The 27516-nt window shown below is 42.8% G+C and overlaps 1 protein-coding gene across 3 annotated transcripts in view; it reads left to right on the top strand.

Moving 5' to 3' along the window:
• The window catches only part of maml3 (mastermind-like transcriptional coactivator 3), a 111650-nt gene that overhangs the window by 4037 nt on the left and 80097 nt on the right, over positions 1–27516 (top strand). The gene's annotated exons all lie outside the window — the stretch shown is intronic.

Raw genomic sequence — 27516 nt, 5'->3', positions numbered from 1 at the left:
CACTGTATACACTCTGGATTGTTGCTCACCAAATGCCAAGTTATGGCAGTGGCAAAGACGGGTGATATAATGGTTAAGAACCAAACAGACGGTGTCCAACTTACAGGCACGTTGTAAAAGCCGATAATTATAGTTCCTTTGGGGATATTGACGGCGTGCTGTCGGCTCTGTCCATTGCCCGGGCACACACACACACACACACACACACACACACAAACTCACACACACCCCTCTCATACTTATAAAGTGGTCCTCAACAGTGGCTTCTACATCAACACAAGATTCACACTCACCTAACTGATTAACCTTACTAATTTAATAATTTACCACAGATTTATTAACTACTCATTAAGCCTACAACAAAACAGACTCTGTGACAGGTTATGAATCTGAAATATCCATGTCATAAAAGGTACATAACACCTTAAAGGGACAGTTTACCCAAAAAGCAAAAATATCCCCCCCCCCCCCCCCCTTACCTATAGTGCTCATTATCAACCTAGATTGTTTTGGTGCGAGTTGCCCAGTGTTGGAGATATCGGCTGTAGAGATGTCTGCCTTTACTCAAACATAATGGAAGTAGATGACACTCGGCTTGTGTTGCTCACAGCGCCAAAAAATGCATTTGAAAAAGTCAACAGCAATGTCTCTTTCCAGAAATCATGACCCGGTTACTCAAGAGAAGCCAGAGACCTGGCTGCGAGCAGTTTCATGTAGTAACAATTTTCTTTCTACGGAATTACACCCACCAACCGCATCTTTTTTTTCTGTCTCTCTCTACGGCTGTTATCTCCAACACTGGGCAACTCGCACCAAAACAATCTAGATAGATAAATAGCACTACAGGTAAGAGGAAAAATATGTGTATTTTTGATTTTGGCGTAAACTGTCCCTTTTTAAGAACCAACTATACAGCGGGGCAGACATGCATGTGCACGTGTGTCTGTTTAAACTCCATTGGGTGTCTGCGTAAAGGCTGCACGGTCATAAACTTTGAGCTGCACAGTATGCATGTATACTCTTGTGTACAAGGGCAGATAGATTGTCAGCTTGAGTTGCGTGTGTTGTTTCCTGTAAGAGATTATTGATATGGAAGACAACACGAAGCAAGAGAACACAACACTTGGATGTTCTCATGATAGTGATACATTGTATTCATAAATTAGCATCGACGCAGTCCTGCCTTTTTTAAAATTTGAATGCATTATGGTGTTAAATGCAAGGCCAATATTTGTGCACTGATAGGTTTGTTGGGCCACATTTGAGGAGGGGACATCAGCTCATCCTTCCCTTAAAGGTGAAATGGTTTTCTTTCTGCAGCGCAACGGCTCAGCATGAGTTTTAATCATCATGACTCTCATAGTTGGCAGTCCAATCTCAAATGGACTGCACCACTCAGTCATTAGAACACCAGAAATAACCAGAGAAATCATTCTTCAATAATCTTGTATTGCTAGATACTGTCAGTCTGTGATGACCGATACATTAAGCTAGGTTTGTGCTCACGGTAGTGTCGGCGAGGGAGCCGAAGCCAAAAATGACTTCATCACGTATTTTGTGTAAAGCACGAAGGCTCCACAAGTTTCTTACCAATTTTTGGAACGCACGCAGGTCTTTTCCGATGCGACTGCCACAAATAGTGATAAAAGCAAGTCACTTAAATTAAGAAGTAAATTAATGAATACATTTTTACTCTTAATATGTCTCAGGGTTTTTAGAAAGACGGCCAATTAGTTTTTTTAAATGCTTCAAAAACATCTTAAAAATCTACATTTAAGAAAGTATATTGCCAGCCAAAGCAAATTGTTCACAGCATACTTAAGGAAGATGTGTTCGGAGCTTTGCAACGACAAAAGTTTAATCTATCAACTAGCGTTGCTCTGGTTGGCTTTGAGTGCAGAGGGAATTTGAAAGACAACTGTTTATGCCGCCCCTCGGATTGAGCCCTGCCAATGGTGAGTTCCCAGACCCAACATCTTGATGTGGGTCTGGCTTGTCAGGCTATCTGAACAAAGTTTTGTGTTGGATTTTGTAACAATCCAAAATCTTAATTTTTACTTAAAGATTTTCATTTTCACTGTAAATGCATATCGGTTCCAGATATCAGTTTTATTAAAGTGATGGTTCGGAGTAATTTCGCCCTAGGCTGCTTTGCACATTGACCTCGAGCGAAACAACCCCCCCCATAAGCTTTTTTCCCTTGTTATAACTTTGGTCGAGTTAGCGTTATCAGCTGGTTAGCTTAGTGCAGGCGCTAATGGATCCACGTTTGTATCTCGTAAATTACCCCACTAATAATGCCTGGAATGATACCAAACTTCTACAGTAGTACAAATAGTTTCTGTACTTAAAACGAGGCATTAGAAAGTTTGTAACTACACCAGAAGTATATTTAAATAACACTAGCCTGATGGCTACTCCTCTCGGCTGCTATCGCACTATTGGCGCTATCGCGCAGTACTTACATACTACTACTACATACTTCTGGTGTAGTTACAAACTTTCTAATGCCTCGTTTTATAAGTACAGAAACTATTTGTACTACTGTAGATGTTTGGTATCATTCCGGGCATTATTAGTGGGGTAATTTATGAGATATAAACGTGGATCCATTAGCGCCTGCACTAAGCTAACCAGCTGATAACGCTAACCAACGTTATAACAAGGGAAAAAAGCTTATGGGGGGTTGTTTGGCTCGAGGTCAAGGTGCAAAGCAGCCTAAGGTGAAATTACTCGGAATCATCACTTTAACTACCAATAATCGGTATCGGCCTTGAAAAACCTATATCGGTCGATCCCTAATAAAGAAGATAAAGTATGCTCATGAATATTATGAGATATGAGTTCACAATTAATTACAATTCCTACTGGGCATTGAGGAGTTGCGTCTTTGGTCTTTGGCGTTTTGCCGGTAACAAACACTGAGTTATTGCTTCTTCGCTGAATATTTTGTTTGCACGCCCCCTGGTGTTTCGGAGAATACTGCAAGAAAACAACGCGTTGAGCACAAACGCCTTTGCGTTTGCTCGTAGCCCACGCACCATCTGGGGAGGCCTGTGCAACGGTATCTTGCGCGATTATAAGCAAGGCTTTAGGGGTAAATGTAAATTCCCAGTCTCAGAAGGCAATATTATATTTCCCAAAGCAAGTTAATATTTGGCCAGCACATTCAGGTAAATCAAATAATACTGGTCGCTATGATGGACGATGACGGCGAATGGTTTTGCTGTAGTTTTCAAAAACAGTCAAGAGTTATTGTGGCCAAGTGCGGATATTGTATGAAAACGCTATAATGGCCCACATCTATCCAGACATTTGACAACCCACAGGAAACCGGTATGAGCTTGTACATCACGTGTACACGTGTGGAGAGAGAATTAGTGATGGCGAAAACCGAGTCACACCACAAGACACAACACATTTTCTGGCTGTGTTGCATTCGGGCCTGTTGAGGTCATTGTTGTTAGAGAGATTTGTGTTTTCTTGCTTTTTTTCTTTTTATATGATTCATAAGTTCTGATAAAATTCTGAGTCTAAAAATGAGACTTGCGTGTTGATACTGAGTGAGTGACACCAGAATTTGTTAATTTGTTTTTTTGTTGCTGAAAAGAGGTCTGCTGTCAAACTTCATTGTGGCTGTATTCAATATCTTAACGTGATGTGACGTTGTCTGCTTTTGGCTACTTACCTAAGGGCATAGACAAACCACAGAACCACGTTCACCAGTAGCTGTCGTGTTTTCACCGTTTTCTCTAAGCAGGCAGGTTTCTTTGTTATCGCACACAGGCTGTTGCGAAGATCGAACTCGTGACCCTTTGAGTTAACAGGCACGTGTCTCTGAAACCAACGGGCCACACGATGTTGCTTAAAACCCAAATTGTGTCCCGCACTTTCTGGCAAAACATCCAGTCAGATCTGGTTACCTAATCGCTAACAAGTTTACAGCTGCGAGGCCGAGGTGCACAGTGAGGGGCTCGTTAGTTCCACTAAAACACAGTAGCTCGGGACAGTCTGTCTTCAGCTCTGCTCGCTCCTTGGCATCCACCTCGCTGAGGAATGTTTCACACACACACACACACACACACACACACACACACACACACACACACACACACACACACACACACACACACACACACAAACTGTTGTCCGGCTCAGCTCTTGGCAGCAGAAGTCGGAGTGTGGGCGGCTGAGTTTTCATGAATCTTAGGCCTTCCCTCTCTCCATCCCTTCCTGTCCTCCCTCCCTCCCTCTCCTCCCTCCCTCTGTTCACCACTACTCTGGTTTCGGCACTAGCACAGCGCTAATGTAGCGTAGATTGGTCTTGTTGGCTAAAGCATTGTTAATGTCAGCTGGGACTGTTGCCCAAGCGCTAAATTTAAACCACTGAGCTGGCACGTTGCTGACACTCACCAGCCCCTACATGCACACGCAGCGCGTGACGTCGACATACACCCGTGACATCACAGGCATGCTGTGCTTGACTCATTACATGCTTATTCCACCGACTCCCTTTGTTTTGTTTTTTTAATGGACTATGTCTTTCCAAGTCTTTATTCCCTTTTTTTGTAATCTTTTCTGCTCTCATGTGCACTTTATTCAGTCTTTTGTTACTTCTTCTTGTGCTTCTTCTCACCCTTGACCCTCAGTCCCTACACACACACACACACACACACGCACAAAGTGTGGATGTTTTTGATTTGGAGCGGCTGCGACCACATTCCCTTCCACCCACGCTCGTTCACATGTTCTACAGGAACACACATACACACACACATACGTTTAGCACAGACGCTTGAATAAGCGAGCGAGCAGTATTCCCTCCGTTTAAGCTGTTGGAGCAACAGTTAGTTAGTTTTAGATACTTAAAGTGAAAGTAAAGATGTTTAAAGTGAAGGTCATGCACATACTTACAAGTGTAGACTTACATAATCAGTAATGGTTCAATAGTATGGCAGAAGGCCTTGTCCATGTGTTGGTCCTCAAATATTTAGTTTCATGGGCTTTTTTTTTAAAATCTTCTCACCTCCTGACAACGGTGTTGTATTTTCCTGCTAAACAGTTAAAGGATGACTTTGGTATTTTTCAACCTGGACCCTGTTTTCCTATGTTTTTGTGTCTAAAGGCCGTTTTATGGTTGTGCGTCGAATCGACGGCGTACCCCCGCAGACCCCTCTGCGTCTACGCCGTAGCCTGACGTGCACCTCTCGAAAAATGTAACACGTCACAGTGACGCACGTGGCTCGGCCGCGGCTTGGTATTGTTGCATTTCCCCCCGACTCAGAACCATAAAACCAGCCTAAGTGACTGATGGGAACAACAATCTTTGACATTGGTTCAGTATTAGGCAAGACCTCTGCAGTCGGCAGTCAGTGAAACAAGCTACAATGTAAGTTAAAAGGGCAATTGTCCAGTTTGTATTTACCTTTTTAAAAGTACAGTATTTCCATCTGGAATGCAGTGTAGTAGAAGTATAAAGTAGCAGCACATTGAAATACTCAAGTAAAGTACTTTAGAATTTTACTGAAGAACTGTATTTGAGTAAATGTACTTTCCAGCACTGGTTGTAGTGCTGGCTGTGATGTGGTTTAATAAAGAAAACCCAATCATTTCTGTCGTGATCTGTGCGATTCCTTTTCCTGCTAAGACTAAAGCTCTTTATGGAATCCTAGAATTTCTTTGTGATCCATTTGAGCAGAGCTCATGCACCTCTCATCAACATGACTTTGCGTCTCCTTTTATGCACATACAGTAAAAGAGCACTGAGGAACTATCTCCTCCTCTTTGCGGACACTTTTCAACTTCCTGCTGGTGCCAGGCAACAACCCAGTGACCGTCCTGTGACCTTCCTGTTTGTCTGTTTAAGCTCAGGGTCAATCAGGATCCATTTAAAAACCATCCCTCTGAAAAATCATTTTCTTGTACTGAATCTTATGACCCTCCTCCATCCTTCCTCCTCTCCCCTTCATTTCTACATCCACCCGTCCACACGGCGACCTTACTCCATCCGAGCTTTCGTTTTTCCTCTTTGTAACCTTCCCTCCCTATACTTTCCTTTCGATCATTCATTCACACCCGACTGTGCTTTTCTTTCTTTCCTCTCAGCCGATCCATCCATCCCTCCCTCCCTCCCTCCCTCCCTCCCTCCCTCTCTTTGCCCCTTGTCTCCAGTGATCCCTGGTTCAGTCTCAGCTAGCAGGCGTAGCGCTCTAAAGCTCTCTCAGTGCAGGTCGGTGGCGGGGAGAAATCCAGCTCTAAGAAGGAATTACCTATCAAACACACACACACACACACACACACACACACACACACACACACACACACACACACACACACACACACCGGCTGTTACTTTATACCAACAGATCTGTACACACACACACACAAACATCTTTGGGTCATGGGTAACAGGTCTGTTTGAACTTAACTCAATGATTCGTCATACAATTAGTGTGCACACATTTATCTGTATTCGTGGGAATACTGTGTTTTTCTGTCATATTGCCCGAAATGTCGAGACCGCTATTGTCTACTTCATCCCTCCTTTTGTTAAATGACATTTGTTGTTCTTCCTCGGGCTGGCCAGACCCCCCAGCACCTTTCCTATTGAGCCGGTGTCATGAATTTTTTATGCATGTTTGCGTGTGTGTGTGTGTGTGTGTGTGTGTGTGAGTGAGGCCCTCAGCTGCATCTATAGCCATTAGTGCAGCAGCCGGGGTAATTGAGGCTGCAGTGCAGGAGGGAACAAAAACCCACATTATCTGATAATACTGCAGAGGGCAATACGGAGGAAAAGATTGAGCGAGGACACTGCGGGGCAGAACAGTGAGGGGGAGGATATTAACTGTGTGGACAGACAGTTAGCGACATTGGTTGCTATGCCACTTGTCTGCTAACTAGGGTTGTATTGATTCTTTGCACAATGATGCAATATTTACTGATGATCACAAAGTCTGCTACGATACGATTTCATTTTGATTCAATTCAGGGGGCCTGCGACGATACAAGACGATACGTGAGCCCATTTAACACAATCCGTTACATCTCTATATATTTACAAAAAGCAACTAAAATGTGATATGACAATTTCAATACTACGCTCTTTCAGACATTTAAATTAAATACAAACTACTCTTTTTTTGATTAAAATATAAAGTTGGGAAATTGGGACTTTAGCTTATTCACCGTAACCACCAGAGTTAGATAAGTCCATACATACCCTTCTCATCTCCGTGCGTGTTGTAACTCTGTCCGACGGCCCCACCGGTAGCCTAGCTTAGCACAGATCTTGGAGGTAACCGGCTCCAACTAGCCTACTGCTCCCAATAAGTGACAAAATAACGCCAACATGTTCCTATTTACATGATGTGATTTGTATAGTCGCTGCGTGTATAGTCATAGCGTGTCACGTGAGACACAGCCATCTTCTAACCATATATAAACTGGGAACTATATTCTCAGAAAGGCGAAGCATTGCTACTCTCTGCTCGGGGCTTCTCAGGTGCTGCAAGCATATCACTCCGCCCAAGTAGCAGAAGTAGCAGTGCTTTGCCTTTCTGAGAATATAGTTCCCAGTTTCTATACGGTTAGAAGACGGCTGTGTCTCATGTGACCTTGTTATTTGTACACGCTGTGACTATACAAATCACATCATGTAAATAGGAACATGTTGGCGTTATTTTGTCACTTATTGGGAGCAGTAGGCTAGTTGAAACCGGTTACCTCCAGGATCTGTGCTATGCTAAGCTACCGGTGGGGCCGTCGGACAGAGTTACAACACGCACGGAGATGAGAAGGGTGTGTATGGACTTATCTAACTCTGGTGGTTACGGTGAATAAGCTAAAGTCCCAATAAGTCGGTGTGTTCCTTTTTAAAGCTGAAACGATAATATTGGATCGTTGAGGATCGAATCGATATATCGATCCAGATCGATGTATCCCTACACCCTTTCTGCTAACTGATTACTACCAGGTGATTTCAGACTGGAAGTCTTATGGTACTTCAGCAGGGGGACTTACAAATATGACAGTGACTGTCTGATCGCTCTCTCTGAACTCTTAATATTGCCCGAAACTACACCTGGAGCTAACACATCTGGTTGGAAAAAACCCTCTAAGGTGCATAAGGTTGTCGGTGTCAGCTGATGTATTTTGCCTCACGCAGGCCGTAATGTATCAGTTTGTGGTGATCCTTAAATTGCTGCTTTGGAAAGACTGTTTTGTCGCCATTGTTGAGTATGGTTCTTCATTCTTGGCCTTGGAAACCGTAGATAATATCTTAACTCAGGGTCCATTTACTTTTACTTTTTCAATTTCATCAGATGTCTGTTATATAAGCACATTCAGTTGAGGGATGGAGATGCAGTCGGAAAACGCAAGTAGACCTTGAATTGTCAAACGCAGACCTTGCCCCCGAATTATGACTGCCACACATCCTTGGTTTTGTTTTTAGCCTTCCTCAGTACGCTGGCACAACCAGGAAGCTTTCAACCATGTACTTCATCATCGAGAGTATAATGCCTCGTGGTCCTGTAGATTGTGGTGATTGCTTCTCGAAGTTGTTGTGTGGAGGAAAAAGGTCAAATCTGTCAAATTGAAAACCAGCGAGGGATAACAAACATCTCACACTCTTACTGAAACTGAATCCAATCCAGTCCATGATCGGTGTCTGCGATAAACTGCCAGTGCTGCACTGCTTTACTAATAACAGCAGAACAAATGGAGCTCCCTCGTGGTTATTGTGCCTCCCCGCTCCATTCAGTTGTACCTGTTTTGGTTGGTGATGATGAGTTGAGCTGTGTTTGGTTGAACTGAACACTCCGTCAGCAGCCTGTCTGCAGATCACTTCCTGAACGCTTCCTAAAATAGCAGCAACAACGATCGCAACCAAAGAAACACGCCAGCTGCTCTTTTCAAAACCACGCTCACTTTCTGCACTCTCTCCTAAGGCTTGGGTTATAAGGATTTTACCAATAGCTATACTGATATTCGACACCATATATATACTTTTTGTTATTTGATTGAATTACAGCAATTCTACTATAATTTCTAAAATTGGACACTATGTATATATGACTATAGCAGATAGGTACAAGAGGATTTTATTTCCCTGGAAATGTCCTTAATCTTTTTATTTTTTAAAGATAATTTTTTGGGGTATTTTAGGCCTTTAATTCCACAGGACAGATGAAGACATGAAAGGGGAGAGAGAAGGTGAATGACATGCAGCAAAGGGCCGCAGGTCAGAGTCGAACCCGCGGCTGCTGCGTCGAGGAGTGAACATCTATATATGTGCGCCCGCTCTACCAACTGAGCTAACCCGGCCACAAAATGTCCTTAATCTTAAGCACTTACCTGACAGTGTAGAATGAAATGTATAGAATTTGCCATATGTGACACCAGACGGCAAATGGGGGGGATAGAGAGAGAGTGGGGACGACATAAAGCAAAGGGGCCACGGGTTGGAATCAAACCGGGGCCACTGCGGTAAGGACTGAGCATTGGTACATGGGGCGCACACTCAACCAGGTGAGCTACCAGGGCACCCCGCAAACTGGAACCGTAGCACCAAAATAAAAAACCAACACAGCTTCGGCCGCGACCCACCCTCGGTTCATCATGGCCCTTTTCACGTTACACGCAAACCAGCTACTTGGAAAATAAAGCAGCCTTTTGCTTGCTGTCATTGGCTCACATTATCTTCAGACTAGGGCTGCAACTAACGATTATTTTCATAGTCGATTAATCTGTCGATTATTTTCTCGATTAATCGATTAGTTGTTTGAGCTATAAAAATGTCAAAACATGGTGAAAAATGTGGATCAGTGTTTCCCAAAGCCTAAGAGGACGTCCTCAAATGTCTTGTTTTGTCCAAAACTCAAAGATATTCAGTTTACTGTCACAGAGGAGAGAAGAAACTAGAAGATATTCACATTTAACAAGCTGGAATCAGAGAAATCTTATTTTTTTTTTTATAAAAAAATGACCAACGATTAATCGATTATCAAAATAGTTGGCGATTAATTTAATAGTTGACAACTAATTGATTAATCGATTCATCGTTGCACCTCTACTTCAGACATCTTTAGACTTCAAAATACAATGTCTCAAATGAATAAGAGCACAAGAAAATGATCTACAGTTTTCCAAAACACAAATGGAATGCAGGACAGTGTAATCTTATTCGGACATACTGTATCTGCCAGAGGTATCAGAAATACAGGTACAGCCGGTGTCCCCTTAGTAAGTAAGTCAGCTATTATTCATTTGTTTGGTTAGAGGAATTGTTTGACATTTTTGGCAAATACACAGTCTTTCTGAGAGTTAGACACAGATCAATACCACTCTCATGTCTGTAAGGTAAATATGAAGCTACAGCCAGCAGCCGCTTAGCTACTAGAAGCAGCTAGCCTGGCTCGGTCCAAAGTGGAAAAATCCCCACACCTGCACCTCCTAATTCCTAATAATTCTAATGTAATGATCATGTTATTTGTGTGTTTAATCAGTACGAAAAGGGAAATGTTAGTTAGTGAGAGTTAGAGATGCTGGTAGGTTGATTTTATAACCTTGGGAAAGAACCAAGCTAGATGCTTCCGCTGCTTCCAGTCTTTATGCCCAGCAAAGCTAACCAGCGGCTGGCTGTAGCTACATATTTAAAGAACAGACATGAGAGTGGTATAGTCCTTCTCATCCAACTCTCGGAAAGAAAGCGCTTTAATAAAGACCTTTGACATTTCCAACTGCTTTGTCATGATTGCGATGCAGAGAATGTAAACGGAGCTGCATTCCTGCTAGAAATAGTGACCATGCTGGACTGTAGTGGAGCTGCCTAACATGTTATTGTGTGGTTCAGTAATGATACATATGACACTTGGTAGTAGTAGTATGGTTTATCCTGAAGATTTTTATTTCAGTTTGGACCAATTAAGAATCGGTATCTATGTCACTGAGAACGTTTCTTTTTGTCTCGGCGTATCCTAGTCTGTCTCTGTTATCTCTTCCACTTTCTGTGCCCTGACTTTACTTCTCTGCTTCGTGTTCTTTCTTCTTGACACCTTTTTTTTTTTCCGCTTCACCTTTCAGTCTCACTTTTTCATCCCCTCTCCTCAGCTCGGTCTATCTGCCTGCTAGCCTTTGGATATCACAATGTTTTCTCAACCTCTGCTCTCTGTTCCACTCTCTCTCTTTCTCCTTTCCTGTCTCTCTCTCTCTATGCCTTGCTTTCTCTTCCAGCAGAGACTGTGGACTCTACTGAGGAGACAAGATCGGCAGATGTTTCCCCTGCGTTCTGCTGTCACAAACCGTTCACTTCAGAGTATCACGCTAAAGCACTGGAACTCACCAGATGAGTGCGGAGTAGCAAAAAATAGCCAAGGAAAAACTACATTTCCCTGAAGAATATGAGCAGATTTGGGTCAGACGTGGTGTGCTTATTATTATTATTATTTTTTTTTTGTCAAGTGAGCTTTGTGGAGTTAGCAGCTTGAAGCAAAGCTAAAACCTTTAGTGATAATGCCTTAAAAGTCTTTCGTTTGTGAAAAGTTGTAACCGTTTGAAAATGCAGCACGCACTTCCACTGAACAAAGACAAGAGCAGCGATCATGCTCCTTTCAAACTTTGTTATTGTCACTTTCCCCTGTTCATGAAAATGGCAAGTGTGGGATTCTTGTTTTTATTTTTGGCTTGTTGACAGTTAAGGAGCCATTGAGTTTTTTAATGGATACTTAATGACTGCTGCACAAAACATAAGAAAGAGTGCCCCTCGAGGATCCTAACTGTCAGCCAATGGCGGTCCCTGGAGAGACGGAAAAGTCCTAATCTTTTTTATGCACATGCACTAAATATTTTGGAACATTAACAGTGTATTTTCTGCACCATTGCTTTTCCAGTTCATTACACCTGTGCACTAAGCAAACGGGTTTTGGAAAAACAACAATATGGGCTTTGCAAATGTAAGCTGCTTTCTGTGTGCAGACAGAAACAGACAAAGAGATATTCTCTTACTTTAAATCAGGCTCTGGGAAATAGACCCTGTAGCTTAGGTGACAGGACTTTTCAACGCCTTCCTAGTAGGGCTGGGACCATATGCTTTTGTCCCGATTTGGTCACATGGGTGCTGTGTTAGATTTGTATTGAGATTTTCATTTAATTGCGATTCTAGAAGGATTGCGATTCGATAGTATTGAGGTATTGCGATTTTCTTTTCCTTCCTTGACAAAAACAAAAGTTGAATAATGCACTTCTAGAGACAATACATCATGAGACATTTCTAAAAAACGTATTGTTTTCTCAGAAGAATGCACATCACGTGTCAGTCATGACATTTCATTTGTAAAGAAGTACATAACGTGGATTTTTTGCGTTTTCTGCTACAGCTTTCAGACCGTGGTCAGAAATCACAGGGGAGACACTTTGTTTCTCCGTCTACGCCTCTACAGTCAGTACTCGCTCCGAAGCTAATCGCCGTCGCTCTCTCACTCGCTCTACCACACACTCCCCAGCATACACACGTGCCGGCTCTGCTATTCTCTTAAAGAGATACGCTAGAACGGCGCACAAGTATAAACCTCAGGCCACTTGCGTAGACTACGGCATAAGCTCTGCGTGGAGCCCCCGCAGAAGCAGAAATCCCGCTTTAGTCTTGTTTCATCCAAAAGGTTCCCAATTGATTTTCCAGAAAATCTACTATATCACAACATATATTCGTTTTGCAGTATATAATTACACATAACACGATAAGCGACTCATCCATATCACCCACTTCTAACTGTGGTCAAATTTCTTTGTGAGTGGAAGTTGAGAGTGACCTCTGGTTCTTTCTCATCTAGTTCCTTTTGATTCGTGCCATTATCATGATCAGGTTTCAGTTTGGACAATGCCTAATTCTACATCACTGTTGAGGTGTTGCTGCAGCTGATTTATAGTTCTATCTAGGCGCTACCTGTTGTCTGTCATAGGATCATTGTAAAAACTAGATTACCTGTGTTGTACATTCATGTCATTAGCAATCACATTTACATTCACACTGTGACGGGGAGCAAAACTGATGCTGTTGGGGATTGCAATGGATGTGGCCGCTAATGCATCTAGCAGTACTGGAAGCGTAGTCTCCCTTTGCCAGACCTTCCTCCACAGAGCTGCGGAGGAGGGTTTGGCTAGTCCACTCAGCATTCCGGGATGGGAGAAAAACGTGCTCTGGTTTATTGTAGGGCTGCAACTAACTATTATTTTCATAGTCGATTAATCTGTCGATTATTTTCTTGATTAATCGATTAGTTGTTTGATCTATTAAAATGTCAAAACATGGTGAAAAATGTGGATCAGTGTTTCCCAAAGCCTAAGAGGACGTCCTCAAATGTCTTGTTTTGTCCACAACTCAAAGATATTCAGTTTACTGTCACAAAGGAGAGAAGAAACTAGAAGATATTCACATTTAACAAGCTGGACTCAGAGAAATCTTATTTTTTTTTAATAAAAAAATGACTCAAACGATTAATCGATTATCAAAATAGTTGGCGATTAATTTAATAGTTGACAACTAATCGATTAATCGATTCATCGTTGCACCTCTAGTTTATTGGCATTTCTTTAAACGAATCACAATCGTTTTGGGCGGCGCTAAGCGACGTACAGAGCAACGGCACCTCTGCAAAATAGCCTCGGGAAGGAACTTGTTTTGGTGGAACATGAGTACGTTCAAAAGTTGTTTTAGTCGTGCAACAGAAAACTCTGATTGGACAGATAGTCTAGCTAGCTGTCTGGATTTACCCTGCAGAGATCTGAAAAAGGTTAACCATGGTCCTCATAAATCCACCAGAGTTTAAAATGCCAACACAAAGAAAGCCCAAGACAATGGATATCCGGCCTAAATGAGTGAAATACGGCGGAATTTCCGTCTGGTACGGAGTAACACCGGGAAGTGGAACATCGTGGATATAGACTACTGGAAGTGAGATGATGATGCTGGGAGAGAAGGTTGGCGAGGTCGTTGAACATGCGTAGATGAGTTTCTGAAGACGTACAGGAAACTACATTGTAGCATTTTATTGATCCACAGAAACACCAAAGACCCTGTGGTGTAGGTGCAGTACCATGGCATGATTTGTTCAGCTTTATCTCTTCAGCTTTAAGGCCAGCCAAAATGGGCCCAGTGACATTCTGTACATGTCATCGTCTTTGACTGCACCCACAGTCCCTAGTCTGGAGCCTTTTCATTCTGCAGCATAATCTGCACTGATTATCAGACTTGAATGCCCCAAGCATCAAAACGATGCAGTTGAGGTTTGTACTGTAGAAACATTTGATAGAATGTGAGTGACCTAATCTTCCAGAATCTAGTGTAATTCTTCAGTAGGAATTGAAGGTAGAGAGGCAATGGCAGCATTTTGATTTTGTGTTGTTTTCTGTGTGACCATGTTTATTCGTGACTCTCAGTCAGACAAAGTCATGGAAAAACCGCAAAGAAAATGAAATGTGACTCCACTGTTTGTGAGATTCTTTCTTTCCTGAAGAGGGCAGGTAAAGGAAACGGACTTGGGGATCCGGCAAAGAAATGGCACGGAGCCCGAGTTGGTACAGCTGCACGTACACATGAGCTTCCCATTAGCCCCCCCCCCCCCTCCCTTTTTCTCTCTCTTTGTCTGTCTCTCTCCCTCCCTTTGTCTCACGCTCCCTCTCTCGCTCCCTTATTGTCTGTCTGTCTGTCTGTCTCTCTCTCTCTCTCTCTCTGTCTGTCTCTCTGTGTCTTTCTCTCTCCCTCTCTTTGTCTGTCTCTCTCTCTCTCTCTCTCTCTCTCTCTCTCTCTCTCTCTCTCTCCCCTCCTCCCGAGTGGCTGTTTTTGTGGATTGTTCTCCCGCCGTTGTCATAGCGACTGTGATGCAGACCGCCGAACAGGCTGCCTGTCTGCTTCTTGGATGTGTGTGTGATAAAACGCCAGAGTGCTCTCGGCTTAGAGAGGAAGTGTTTGGAGAGTTATGTAATGTCCTCTTTTTAAAGGGGGAAAAAGTTAAGAAGAAAAAGATCCTATTGGTCCATCTGTATGTCTCTCTGTCTGTCTGCATATGTCTCAGTATACCAGGGGAGTGTGGTGTTTATGAATGCCATGCAGTTTAAGGCATGGTTATTTTAGTATGTCTAGGTAGCTCAGTGTAGATATTTTGTCTTTACAGACACTTTTTGTAAGTAAGGTAGAATTTTTTAAACACACTGTCCGGCTGTGTGTGTGTGGGGGGGGGGGGGGGGGGGTGTGTGTTGTTGAGGTGAGGCTCTTTCCTGTGTGTAAAGTTTCCACTGAAGCTGTGGGCTCGGTGCCAGGAGCCACCCTGTGGGTGGGGGAGAAGGAGGAGGAGAACAGTGGGATGGGATGGGAGGAGAAAGCTAAAGAGTAGAGGGAGAGGGTGGTTTGAACTTGATGGGGGGAGAGAGAGAAAGAGAGGGAGGGAGGTTGGGCCCAGTGCCAAGTGGGAGGTATGTGAATCGTGACGCTGCCATTCTGCCGCAAAGAGCCCTCTTATTGGACAACATAAGGGGGGTCTATAAATAGGCCCCTAATCTGCGAAAGAGAGCGCTAAAAATAGAGATAGAGACGACAAACAGACAGAGAGAGGGGGCTCAAGAGAGGTACTGATGAACAGTTTAATGATGTACAGTTGCAAAAAGTTGTAAACAGCAAGAAAGTTTAGACATGTGGTTCCCCAAACTTATTTAACTAATTCAAGGACCCCTTAACTGACACAAATTAGACCACAGACCCCCATTTGATGAGATTTTGTCCCAGGGTCCCCCATCTGAGGGTTTTTGTTTTTAGATGTTTTATTACAGAACATGTATGTAAAACACGAATCAAAATAATCATATATTCTGACATTACCGTGTGTCACTTAGGATGGAATTATTCCCCTTTTTTGCTGGGATGTTTATGTTCCGGAAATAAAACCTGCATCAAGGAAATGACATTAATAAACAGAGAGAGAGTTTTTCAGTCCTGGTACACTTTAGACCTACTGTCACTTTAAGGGACCATACATGTGGGTTTTGCAAAATGCTGAAGCAACAAGCAACTTCCATCAAGAAACTAATCATTTTGAATTCAGCCATTTCAATTCAGGGCTTTTTAAGCCCCTTGAAAATGTGCTTTCGTTTAGTCATGACTAAATAAGCCATAATCAAAGATAACGTAAAAAAAAACCCATTCTAAATTGATATTTAGAGCCCGCAATATGGGCTGCAATGTAAATCTATGGGGCAATTATGCACCATCAATGTACGTCCACTAAAAGTGCAGTTTTTGCTATGGACAGGCTCAGATTGTTATTAAAAGTGTCTGACTACATTATGGAAAGGCCCCTGAAGAGAAATAAGTCCTTACCTTTCGCTTCGTCCGGTCTGTTTGTTATTGTGTCTAACCAAGACTCGCTCAAGGAGAAGTCCAGGCCACCGGGAATTGTCCCGTCCGAGCCTGGTTGACGCCGAGTAAAAGCAAAGCAAAAGTTGGAGAAACGTGTTATTAATCTTGGCCATATTATTTTGTCTAGTGAGTTTACACTAATGCCTTCAGGATGGCGCCAGCTGCCGCCTCCCAAAAGGACCAACCGTTACTCCAAATAGTTTATTTTCTTTGCAATTAAAGGGATATTTCACCACTGGAAAGATGAATATGTATTTTAAATTGGGTCATTTATGTAGTAGAAATGTGATTATTTTTTTTAGAAATTAGTGCCTTCTAGACCGAGAAAAGCCAGAAAATGTGTTTTTGGCTCATGTGGATGAAAGACAACAACTCCCAGAATGCACTTGTTTCGCTTCCCTACGAGGCCACTCCCAAGCCACGCCTAACGGTTACAGAGTGCAGTCAAGTCAAGTGGGTTTTATTGTCATTTCAACCATATACACTGCATATAGTGAAACAAAACAACGTTTCACCGTGGCATTACACATTTAAAATATATAAAAACGACATTTTATAAAAACGACATACAAGACAGGCTACATTTAATGCACACACATTATAGACTATACATAAAGTGCAATTACTATTCACCGTGAGGTGAGACTTGTGTGGTTGAAATCACCAGCAACAATAAATAGTCCATCCGGATATGCGCTTTGGAGCTCAGTGATAGCTATAAACACAGCCGTGAATTTGCGTGGAATGTAAAATGGTCGGCATTTAACATTAACAAACTCCACCAGCGGTGAGCAATAGTTTGATACAAGCACCCCATTTCTGCACCAGTCCGTGTTAACACAGCCCACCTCCACGAGTCTTACCCTACAGAGTAGCATCTCTATCTGCTCTGAAGGCTAGCAGGCCTGGTAGCTGGATAGTCCGGTACACTGTTGTTCAGCCATGTTTCCACAAAAACAAAAACACAGCAGTCTCTGGGAGTTTCGTTGAAGTTGGATGTAGTCCCAGCTGTTGTCTAATGAGCGGACATTTGCAAGCAGGATGCATGGGAGAGGTGGCCGGCTAGCGTTAGCTTTCCACCTAGCTCCAACTCCTGCCCGCTTTCAATGTCCCCTTCCCCAGCTAGCGGTCTGCTAGCAGGCGCAGCTCACGTAGTGTGTCAAGTATTCCATCTGTAATAAAGTGTCCTGCATATTCTCCGATCTGTACCAATGTATCCCGGTGGTACACATGTGCGGTAGTTTGAATGCACATAATTGCAAGGTTGCTGCTGAAAATGCTACCTTCCGCCATCGTGGTTAGCCTACTAAAGTATGAATTAATTACTCCGCTTTCTCCACAGAGCAATAGCTGTTAGCTTAGCTTCAACATGGCTGACACTATTTTGAAATTCTGGGAGTGAGGTCCCACCCCCTATGGGCGAGTTGAGAACGTGCGGAACTAACTGGCTGTACTATGGCTGTAGTCCATAGCCTCGGGCCAAAAATGCCTCAGATGGCGCTAAATGACAATTTTTGCGTCATCAGAGGCTTTTTTTCCAGACACACAATACAGAGCTCTGTCGTCTCAGGGGGACATGAGGGAGGGACGCACGGTCATTTGAAAATACTACCGGGTTTCTACTGATACAAAGCTTAATGCTAATCGGTGAAGTATCCCTTTAAGCTGCAAACCTCAAATTGGTAAAATTGGTGGTTTGTAATTTCTTCTGTGCAATACACTGCACTTTATAGATGTTATCATTTTATTTTGCCTCTCTTTATCGTACTTAATCGTCTTTATTCAGTTCTTAATTGAAATATTTTTTCTGTTGTATACTTCGGACTCTCGCACTACGGATATGCCTTTTTATTGTGCTCCCTCTGTCATTGATGACTGGCAGTGTGTGTGTGTGTGTGTGTGTGTGTGTTTCGGTGGACTGTAGAAACTGAATTGCCCTTCGGGGATAAATAAAGCCATCCGTATTTGTAAGCTTTAACTCCAAAGAAAACTGTGGTCTAAAAGTGAAAACTGCACAAGCTCAGTGTGAAGTTCCTCCCTGATCTTCATCTCCTAAGAGGAACTTTTTTATGTCTTCTAATCTCCTCTACTCCAACCTCCCCACTCATTCATAGCTTTCTCAAGTCTCTAATTATGTTCACTTACTGAGTGAGTTGGGAGGGTGGGAGTGCGTGCATGCGTGCGCGTGTGTGTGTGTGTGTGCGCGTGTGTGTGTGTGTGTGTGTGTGTGTGTGTGTGTGTGTGTGTGTGTACACTCTACAGTTACCCGCATGTTTAAGCCTGTAATTAGTGCTCTTTGAGATGACAAAAATTCAGAGAAAATGTTAAAAAAGAGCAGGCCTAGGCGTGTGCATGAACGTGCACACAGGGCCACAGAGGGAAGTGAAAAGGGATGGTGGTGTGTGTGTGTGTGTGTGTGTGTGTGTGTGTGGTCTCTGGTTCTCTGGTTCTCTTTAAAGAAAGAAGAAAGTTTTTCTTTGCTCTCAGAGCTTTGGGAGAAAGGTCATGGAAATGTTGCAGTGGAGAAAAAAGGGCATTCATTTGTCGTGATGTGTTGGTCAGGACTCTAAAGGCTGAGCTGATGACAGAGAGAGGGCTGGACTTGCTGTGTATCTGAGTGTAATGAGTCTATATTTAAAGCTATGTATGCAAGCTCGTGCCTGTGTGTTTCAGAAAGTGACTCATCATTTGTATTTGTGCACGTAACCCAACACTCAAACCCAACCCAGCGAAGGACCGGAGCAACACTTACTGTTCTCTCTAACTCTCCCTGGGCCTGGCTTTTTTTTTTCGTTCTTGCATATGAATGTTGTCTTGTTTTTTTGTTTTGTCTTTTTAATCCCCTTTTTTTTTCTTAGCGTCTGCCTTTATGTTGTTCTCTTTCATCCCTCTAAAATGTCTTTCCTGCCTTCTTGATATTTCCTTCAGCCTCTCTGTGTGCAGCCTCTGTTGCAGTCGTGTGTCATGTGCTCTTACCACTGAGAGGATTGTGTCTCACAGTTAAACCACTTCGTCACTTCCCCGCTTCCCCCTGAGCTCCAGGTCATGTCAGGTCACCCCAGCCTCCATTCTGGCTCCAATACTGTGTTCAGTTGCACTGAGGTTCCAGAACCCACACACAGCCTGTAACCCGGATTTTCCACAATGCGCATCTGTGCTGCGTTCCGGCTTCGCCGCGGTTCTGTTCCGTCCTCCATCACTTGCCATTCCACACCAAGAGCGTATGGTAAGACCATGCCCCAGTTACTGCTGTGCATGTAAACGCACTGATTGTAGTGGATCTCAGGTTGTAGCAGTCATAGGCGCCGATACCGTGGGTGCTCCGGAGCTCGAGCACCCACGGAAAATACTGAGCACCCAGTGCCAGACTGTCCGTGTGCTACATTCATTTAAAATTAAACATTGCAGTTGGTGCTAAGTGGAGCGTCTGTCATAGTGTACCTAGGCTACTAGACAGGTGGAATTGATTCTTAATTTCCCATGAAGCTGATCGCGGTTACATGTTCATCTCCAATCCTATCTGTATTTGTGAGAAGTGGCGTTGTCCTGAGGTGAAAGATAGCCTACTTTACGGCTTTATTATCGAGTCAATAGGCGTGTGTGTTCGTGTCGGCCGCTGTCCATTTCCTAAGGTTCTGAAATGCAAACATTTTTGTGCGTGTGTGTGTGTGTGTGTGTGTGTGTGTGTGTGTGTGTGTGTGTGTGTGTCGGGGTCAGTGTGTCACTGCTAACTAGGATCTCGGGGTCTGGGTGTCCAGAGATAAGTGAAGTTTCCAGCAGCCATTGTCCATCTGAGGTTTTGGAATTGTAAATGAGTACACAGCAGCCCTGGTCCATTGGTCTATTGATCACCAGGAGAGTTTTCCATGGAGTGGCAGGACTAAAAAAAGTAAATAATGGAAAAATGTAAGCTGTGAACAAAATCTAAGGCCCAAAACTTCCAAAGTACAACAATGCACTTGTGTTTGCGAGTCATGCTGTTTCTGAACCAGTTCACATAAAAGGAAGAAGAAGAAGTAATTGTAGAGCTGACCGTTGACCAGTCGACTGAGATTCCTCCGTCACTCAGAGTTAGCGCTCCTCACTTTCACGCTGCTGACCAATCACGTTTGAATGGGCTTTGGTTGCATGCAGGTAAACAGGAACACATTGGCCAAAATGGTCTGGTCTGGTCTGGTCTGGTCTGGAGTCTTTGCGTGATTTCATTTTCCATCTCTCTCCCCTTATCTACTTTAAATGACTGTAAAGCCGGTAAGTGTAATACATTAGTGAGAGCTTGTTTTTTGAGAGTTTTTATGCCTGAGGTGATCATGTGTTGTATCATTTCATGATATTTAAACAAAGATGTTGGCAGGTAAAAGTAGAGCTGGTTAGGGCTGGTTATGTAGCCTATTTTTGGAGTGTTTTTTAACCCACTTCCCAACAAGCTAGATCCCTTAGGTCTTCTAGTTTCAGATGATACAGACAGATTGATTTCAATCAAATGAAAATCCATTTGAATCACAAAATTGGCTTTTTAAACGCAGCCCTACTGGGTATCGAATCTCAATATTCGATACCCAGGTCTCGACCTAAATGTGTCCATCACATTTAATAAAAAGCTACATAAAGATGGCATTAAATGTCTGGTCAGATTTGTTATGTTGTCTATTTGGATCAGATAGTTCCTTATTTAAATCAAGATATTGCAAAGTTTTGACTGTATTTTATTTTGGCAAAGTTCTTGGTTTAGATTAAGATGACAGTCTGAGAACTTGGGTTGACAGCAGGTTTTATAGAAAAACATTTTTATATTTATCAAATTCAGATGTTGAAGAAGCATTGTATAGATACAGAGAATGTTTAAATGATCTAATGACCTAATCCGAGAAGAGCAGGTTGATCAGTGTTGTATAAGCATATGTCAGAAAGGTGATAGCGGGTAAAGACAAGGTTGTGCCAAGAAGGCCAATCCTGCTTTTTCATTTAGTCATTTACCCTGGAGAGCCAATCTGTGGATCTTTTTTGTCTTGGTCAGTCTCCCTCTCCTCTTCCTTTGACTCTCTCTATCTCTTTCTCTGTCTCGCCCTATCTGCTTTCCCTCTCTGACTGTCATTCCACATTTATGACCGGCCTGTGATGTGTACCCAAGACAGATGGGGCACGGCAAGATGGCCGCTGTTGCCCTGGCAACAGAATGGAGAGCAGGCGGAGAGAGTGAAAGATTTTTTTTTTTTCTTTTTCTTTTTGGTTGGATGTTCAGGTTATCGGGGAGATGCAGAGAATGTGTGAAGAGGGCAGGAAGGACATAAAGAGAGACTGTCAGTGCTTCAGTGTCTCTGGACAGCAGCACTAAAAGCTCAAACTAGTGCTGGTATCAAGATCTTTCTGTACAGTAGACATCTCGCTTCTTGGTATTTAGAGTGAGAACACTCTGTTTGTTCATCAGCAATTTGACACAGACCCATCGTGTGTGTGTGTGTGTGTGTGTGTGTGTGTGTGTGCATGGGTTGTGGTCTTTTGCTGTCTGTCTTGATGCGATGCTGGATTAGAGGGGTTACTCTGAGCTTCAAGCAGCATACGCTAAGAGGATTTCCACAAGTCTACTAAAGACACTGGTCCACACACACACACACACACACACACACGGTGCTACTGTGTGTAATTCTACACTAAAACATAGTACTGTATGTACAGTGTGTGCAAGTACGCACACATCTTATACATTAAATACATTAAAGTGCTCATATTATGCTCATTTTCAGGTTCATAATTGTATTTAGAGGTTATATCAGAATAGGTTTACATGGTTTAATTTTCAAAAAACACCATATATTTGTTGTACTGCACATTGCTGCAGCTCCTCTTTTCACCCTGTGTGTTGAGCTCTCTGTTTTAGCTACAGAGTGAGACATCTCACTTCTGTTCCATCTTTGTTGGGAGTCGCACATGCTCAGTAGCTAGGTAAGGACTACTAGCTAGTCAGAAGCAGAGTATGAGGGCGTGCCATGCTAGCAGCTAGGAGCATTCAAACATGTGTTACAAAGTGTAGGCTGGACTACAATAGAGCTGTTTGGAGCAGTTGGTGAATAGTGTTTTCTGTTGGAGATGGTAAGTCCCTTTGGGATGGACTTTGTGCTTTTTCAGTTTGTAAACCTATAACGTGCACAAAAAAGATATATATATATATATATATATATATATATATATATATATATATATATATATATATATATATAACACAATAAAGGAAAGGAGAAAAGCCAAAAAGCGTAATATCAGCACTTCAAGTCATTTTTTTGGCTGCACACAGACCAACTTTACAGATACTAATCGTGACAGACAGACACACACACACACACACACACACACACACACACACACACCCCGTCCCTGCCTACTTTCAAGACCTCAACCTGTTTCCCAAAGACCAGGGGATGAGGGGAGGTTGACTCCAATTTACCAAGTTCAGAGGTCTGTTGAGCCTTATTCAATGGACACCCTCTGACCTATCACGACAGAGCTGTGGCCACCACAAAACATATAAAAAATTTATAAAAATGTTCCAAATGTTGAACTATTCCTTTAAGTCAAGTAAATTGTGATGAAGTTTGTATTTCACATTCTATAGCTGATATGAGCTGTTTTGTACTTGTGTATGTTATTTTCCAACGCCAGCAGTCCAACTTTCTGGGTGTTTTAATGAGGAACTGAAAGTATAATGTTGTCACAGACTGTATATATGTGAAGGTTTGCTTTACAGCTTTCGTCTAGTGTGGTACTCCAGTTTGTGGATGTGAATTTGTCCAGCTATTACAGTACAGAACTTGGCGGACTGGGTAAGATGGTTAGTTGGAGAGCATGAACCACACTTATAGCAGCTCACACAGAGCTTATACATGTTTGTGGTTGGGGGGGGGGGGTGTTTAAAAGAAGGTAGACTGGGGCTGGGACAGAGAATGGCTCAGCAGCTCAGGCGTTTTATTGATGCGTAAAAAGGGACCCTGTAGGAAGGAAGTAATGTCAGACCAAACCCTCCCCCACCTTTGTGCACACACACACACACACACACACACACACACACACACACACACACTCAGACAGACAGTTGCTCTCCATTTCCTGCAGTAATTGACCCATCTCTCTGTACTCTTTTATCCCTTCAATTAGACCGTCTTTACCCAATCCCCCACACACACATGCAGACTCACACACAGATACAGTTGATGACCGTATTTTGACTTGCCACACCAAATGTGAACAAAAGAGTCAGAGAGTGAGTGAAAAAATGTCATATTGAGTGTGCAGGGGAATGGGTAGAGATGAGAGGGAAGAGAGAGGACTTGAGGAGGAGAGGTGTGTTTAGGGAGGGAGCAGTGACATGCAATGTGTAAAATAAAATCTTGAAGCTGAGGTGAGTCTGCAGGGACTCAAGCAGGTGGGGACCCTCACATTATTATTATTATTATTATTATTATTATTATTATTATTATTATTATTATTATTATTATATTATTAGGGCTGTGTACCGAATTCAATACTTTTTAGGCACCGACCAAATGGCCTCTAAAGTATCGAGTATTGAAAAATGCCTCATCATTTAATACCAAATTTCAATACCTAATGGAGTAAATCTCATCAGCGTCAGTGAGCCAATCAGCACGCAGCATGCGTCTACCAAGATCTAATAATGCTGCTGATTGGCTGTTGAACGTTACACGTCGTAGAGACACGCTGGGAAAACGACGTTGCACAACGATTTGCGCGATTTTGTTGTACTTTATTTTTGTGTCATAAAATTGGTATCGAAAAAAGTATTGTTTAGGAACCGGTATCGAAGTCACGGTATTGGTATAGAAAATTTTTGAACGATACTGAGACCTACAATTTATACGTATTTCACCTAAGACTATGATCTAATGTGACATTTGAGAAGACTTTTTATGTGTTAAAAGTTTTCTTTTCACACTGGTCTGCTACACGTGTTGTCATTGACATTGTTGTCAGATACCTATATTTTATACCCGTGTTTGACTGTATTCGTGTTAAATGGCGATTTGACAGACGGGCATAAATGCTGTGTTAAAACAAAATGTATTTTGGGAATAATAACTTTTTATTCATGTGCAGTCCCATATCAACAAACACACTCGTGAAAGTTTTATTGCATAAGAGTCGTACATTATTGTATTCTAGATCGCTTTTGCTCTCCAATCAGAAGTGTAGGAGTGTGCTATAACATAGTTGTTGTTGTTGTTGAGCTGATAGCTCTGAGACAGCTGCAGCTCTCTTTGGGCACCGGCACACCAGGCTGTCTGATCAAAGCTTCCTGTCACCTCACCTCGCCTCACTTCTTCTCTTCAAAGCACGCACTTTTTCTCCGCACTGAGGGATTATTACCAGCATTTTAGGCACACTGGCTTTCGGTTTCATCTCCAAATAAAGTGGTTTAGATAATCTGGCTAAACTTGGCTTGTTTCCAACATGTATAATCGTCTAGCTCTTTCTTGCCCTATCGGACTCTGTCAGACTCACCTTTGTGGGTACAATGCTTTCATGACCGATAGAAATAATACTTATATTTATTTGCCAATTCAACATACTGAATCAACTGAACGGTCTCTGATAAGGCCAACTAAAGCCAACATTGTTGGACACATTGCAGAAACTACGAGCAAAAGTCAGCCGCAAACACTCTGACAACCAGTGGCACACTTAAGGCCTGCACACACCAACTCCACATCAAAGAACTAGTGGGGACAAACTAGACTGTTGCGTCTCCTCACGTCGTCTGTGTCTTGGCCTAAAAGGTGCACTTAAACACTGCAAAGACTACAGCCAACAGCAAACTAGCACATACATTCTACACCTGCATCAGAGGACATACCTCTCTACACCAGCAGGCGGCTGTAGTCTGTATTCATCATTCAAAAAGGGAAACCAAATATACAGACTGTTGCAATGATACATGCAGGGTGTGATTTTTTTTTTTCCGGGGGGGATGCGTGGGATTTCCCTCCTTTTTGGTCTACATATCCCTGCCTCTGTTGTGATCAGTTTGATCAATGCTACTTCACCAATAGACCACTATATACCTAAAATAGAAGTATTTTAAACTTAACTAAAGTGCTCTAACGTGAACAGTCTACAGTGCAATAGAACGAGTTGCTGGTTGTATTTAGCCGCTACAGAGCTCCGGGACGCCGGCTACCAGCGGCAGTTGTTTAGCCGCCAATAGGTGACTGCGAGCCGGCTACAGGCACCGCCACTTGATGGTCCTTTCAGGGGCCGTGATAGTGGAGTTTAGCCAGAAAAAGTGAGAGTCATGCGGCGATGACAGTTACGTTTCGGCACCAAAACAAGTATAGGAAAAAGATGGCGGTTAAAACACTCCCAAGGGGCGCCCGGATAGCTCAGTTGGTAGAGCGGGGGCCCATATGCTCGACATTGGCCGATTGTCGGCCTGGTGTGTCAGGGCTATATAGTCACAGTGGTTCGTTTCGACAGTTGGTTTAGTATGAAACACTGCTGTGAGTATAGTTGAAACAGTCAGGGAACTTTAGAAAATCGTTTGAATAAGGAATTTGAATATTTCTGGTTTTGGAAGTTCTTACTGATTAAACCAAAACATTTGATACAAATATAACTGCATATTTTATGGTGCAAAATACCCCACTGTCACTTTACATGTTGCAAAGACTTGTGAATCCAATCACCATTTTCTATTTTTTATTTTAAGTAAAAAGACAATGTGTTTGTTAATCAGAATATACAAATAAGTGGCCAAAGTAACTGAATGTCATACCGGTTCTGAAAAAGGCCGTCTTAGGGGCCATCCACACGGAAACGCTTTTTGGTATAAACGCACACATTTTGCATCGTTTTGGCCGATCCAAACGAATCCTGTAAACGCACTGCCTGAAGACGCACTTTTTTGAAACCTGGTCCCAGGGTGAAAAAAATTCGAAAGCACTGCCCTTGCGTCTTCGTTTGGACGGCGAAGCCGCATACTTGTGTATCAATGATGTCATCGCCACACCCCTCGACCTCTGGCCTTCGAGCTCTTATCCCGCGACGACGTCTCATAACAACAACAATGGCGGACTACATGATATTGAGCTTATTAGGGTTACTAGGGCTGTTTGGTTTCTTCTTCTACTGTCTGTTTGTGTACAGCGCGCAAGCTTTATGCGCATGCTCCACCTCTTCTCCATTTTTGGTGACTTTCTGTAGCAGAAACAGCGCCACCTATAGGCCTGGAATATGAAGTAGCGTGTTGAGTCATTTACAAATGGATCCGTTTGGACGCAAACGTTCTTGAAACGATGCCAGGGAAGACGGGGGGGATTGTTTTGGTACGTGTGGACGTGGCCTTCGATACAAAACTGGGCTACCCAGCCATAACATAAAACTCATTGAAAATGTAAGAAAAACCAAGTATAAATGGTATAAACTTGCGTGGAATGCATACAGAACAAATGACCAAAATCTTTATGATCTAAGAGGGGTTAATTAACATTGTAAAGTCTTGCCTCCATAAAACCATTGTTGACCCAAACATGGCACCAACATCGTCATGCCCAACCAACCAATTAGTAACAGCATAGCACAAAACAGTGACATTATACCTATGTTTAAAACCATTAGGAACTCCCAACAGGACTACTTCTGCCCATTTGGGTTGAATTTGTTCTGTTGAGGTGGAAAGCACTGAAACTGTAGCACCTCCTACAGACAGCAAACATCACCTCTGTGATTGGTTGGCCTAGTGATCAGCAAATAGAATTGAGCCAATACAGTAATATATGTAGATGTTATACCAACTCAATGGCTTACCTAAGTTCCATTGTCTAATGTCAGGATCTTAGTGCTCTCAACTTCTATAGTGGATACAAGCCTTTCTAGCCTTTCTGCTAGTATAGTAGAAAGGCTTTCCATAGCTGATACGTGGAACTTAAAAAGAAGAAAATGGGCTACAATTTCTCCTTCTCCTAATTGGCCATGTTGACAGAATGTATAAATCTTTCCTCTCTGGGTTTCCAATACTTCTCATGGTGTCCCTGTTTTCAGTCTTAACTCTGTGGGCTGAGTCTGTCCAACGCTGAAGTATGTTTTTCTCTCACACAGTCACA

Source organism: Sander lucioperca, chromosome 4 (genome assembly GCF_008315115.2).
Source record: "Sander lucioperca isolate FBNREF2018 chromosome 4, SLUC_FBN_1.2, whole genome shotgun sequence".
NCBI classification, from domain to species: domain Eukaryota; kingdom Metazoa; phylum Chordata; class Actinopteri; order Perciformes; family Percidae; genus Sander; species Sander lucioperca.
Note: the sequence above shows the minus strand (reverse complement) of the source record. Positions and strands in the feature narration are given on the sequence as shown.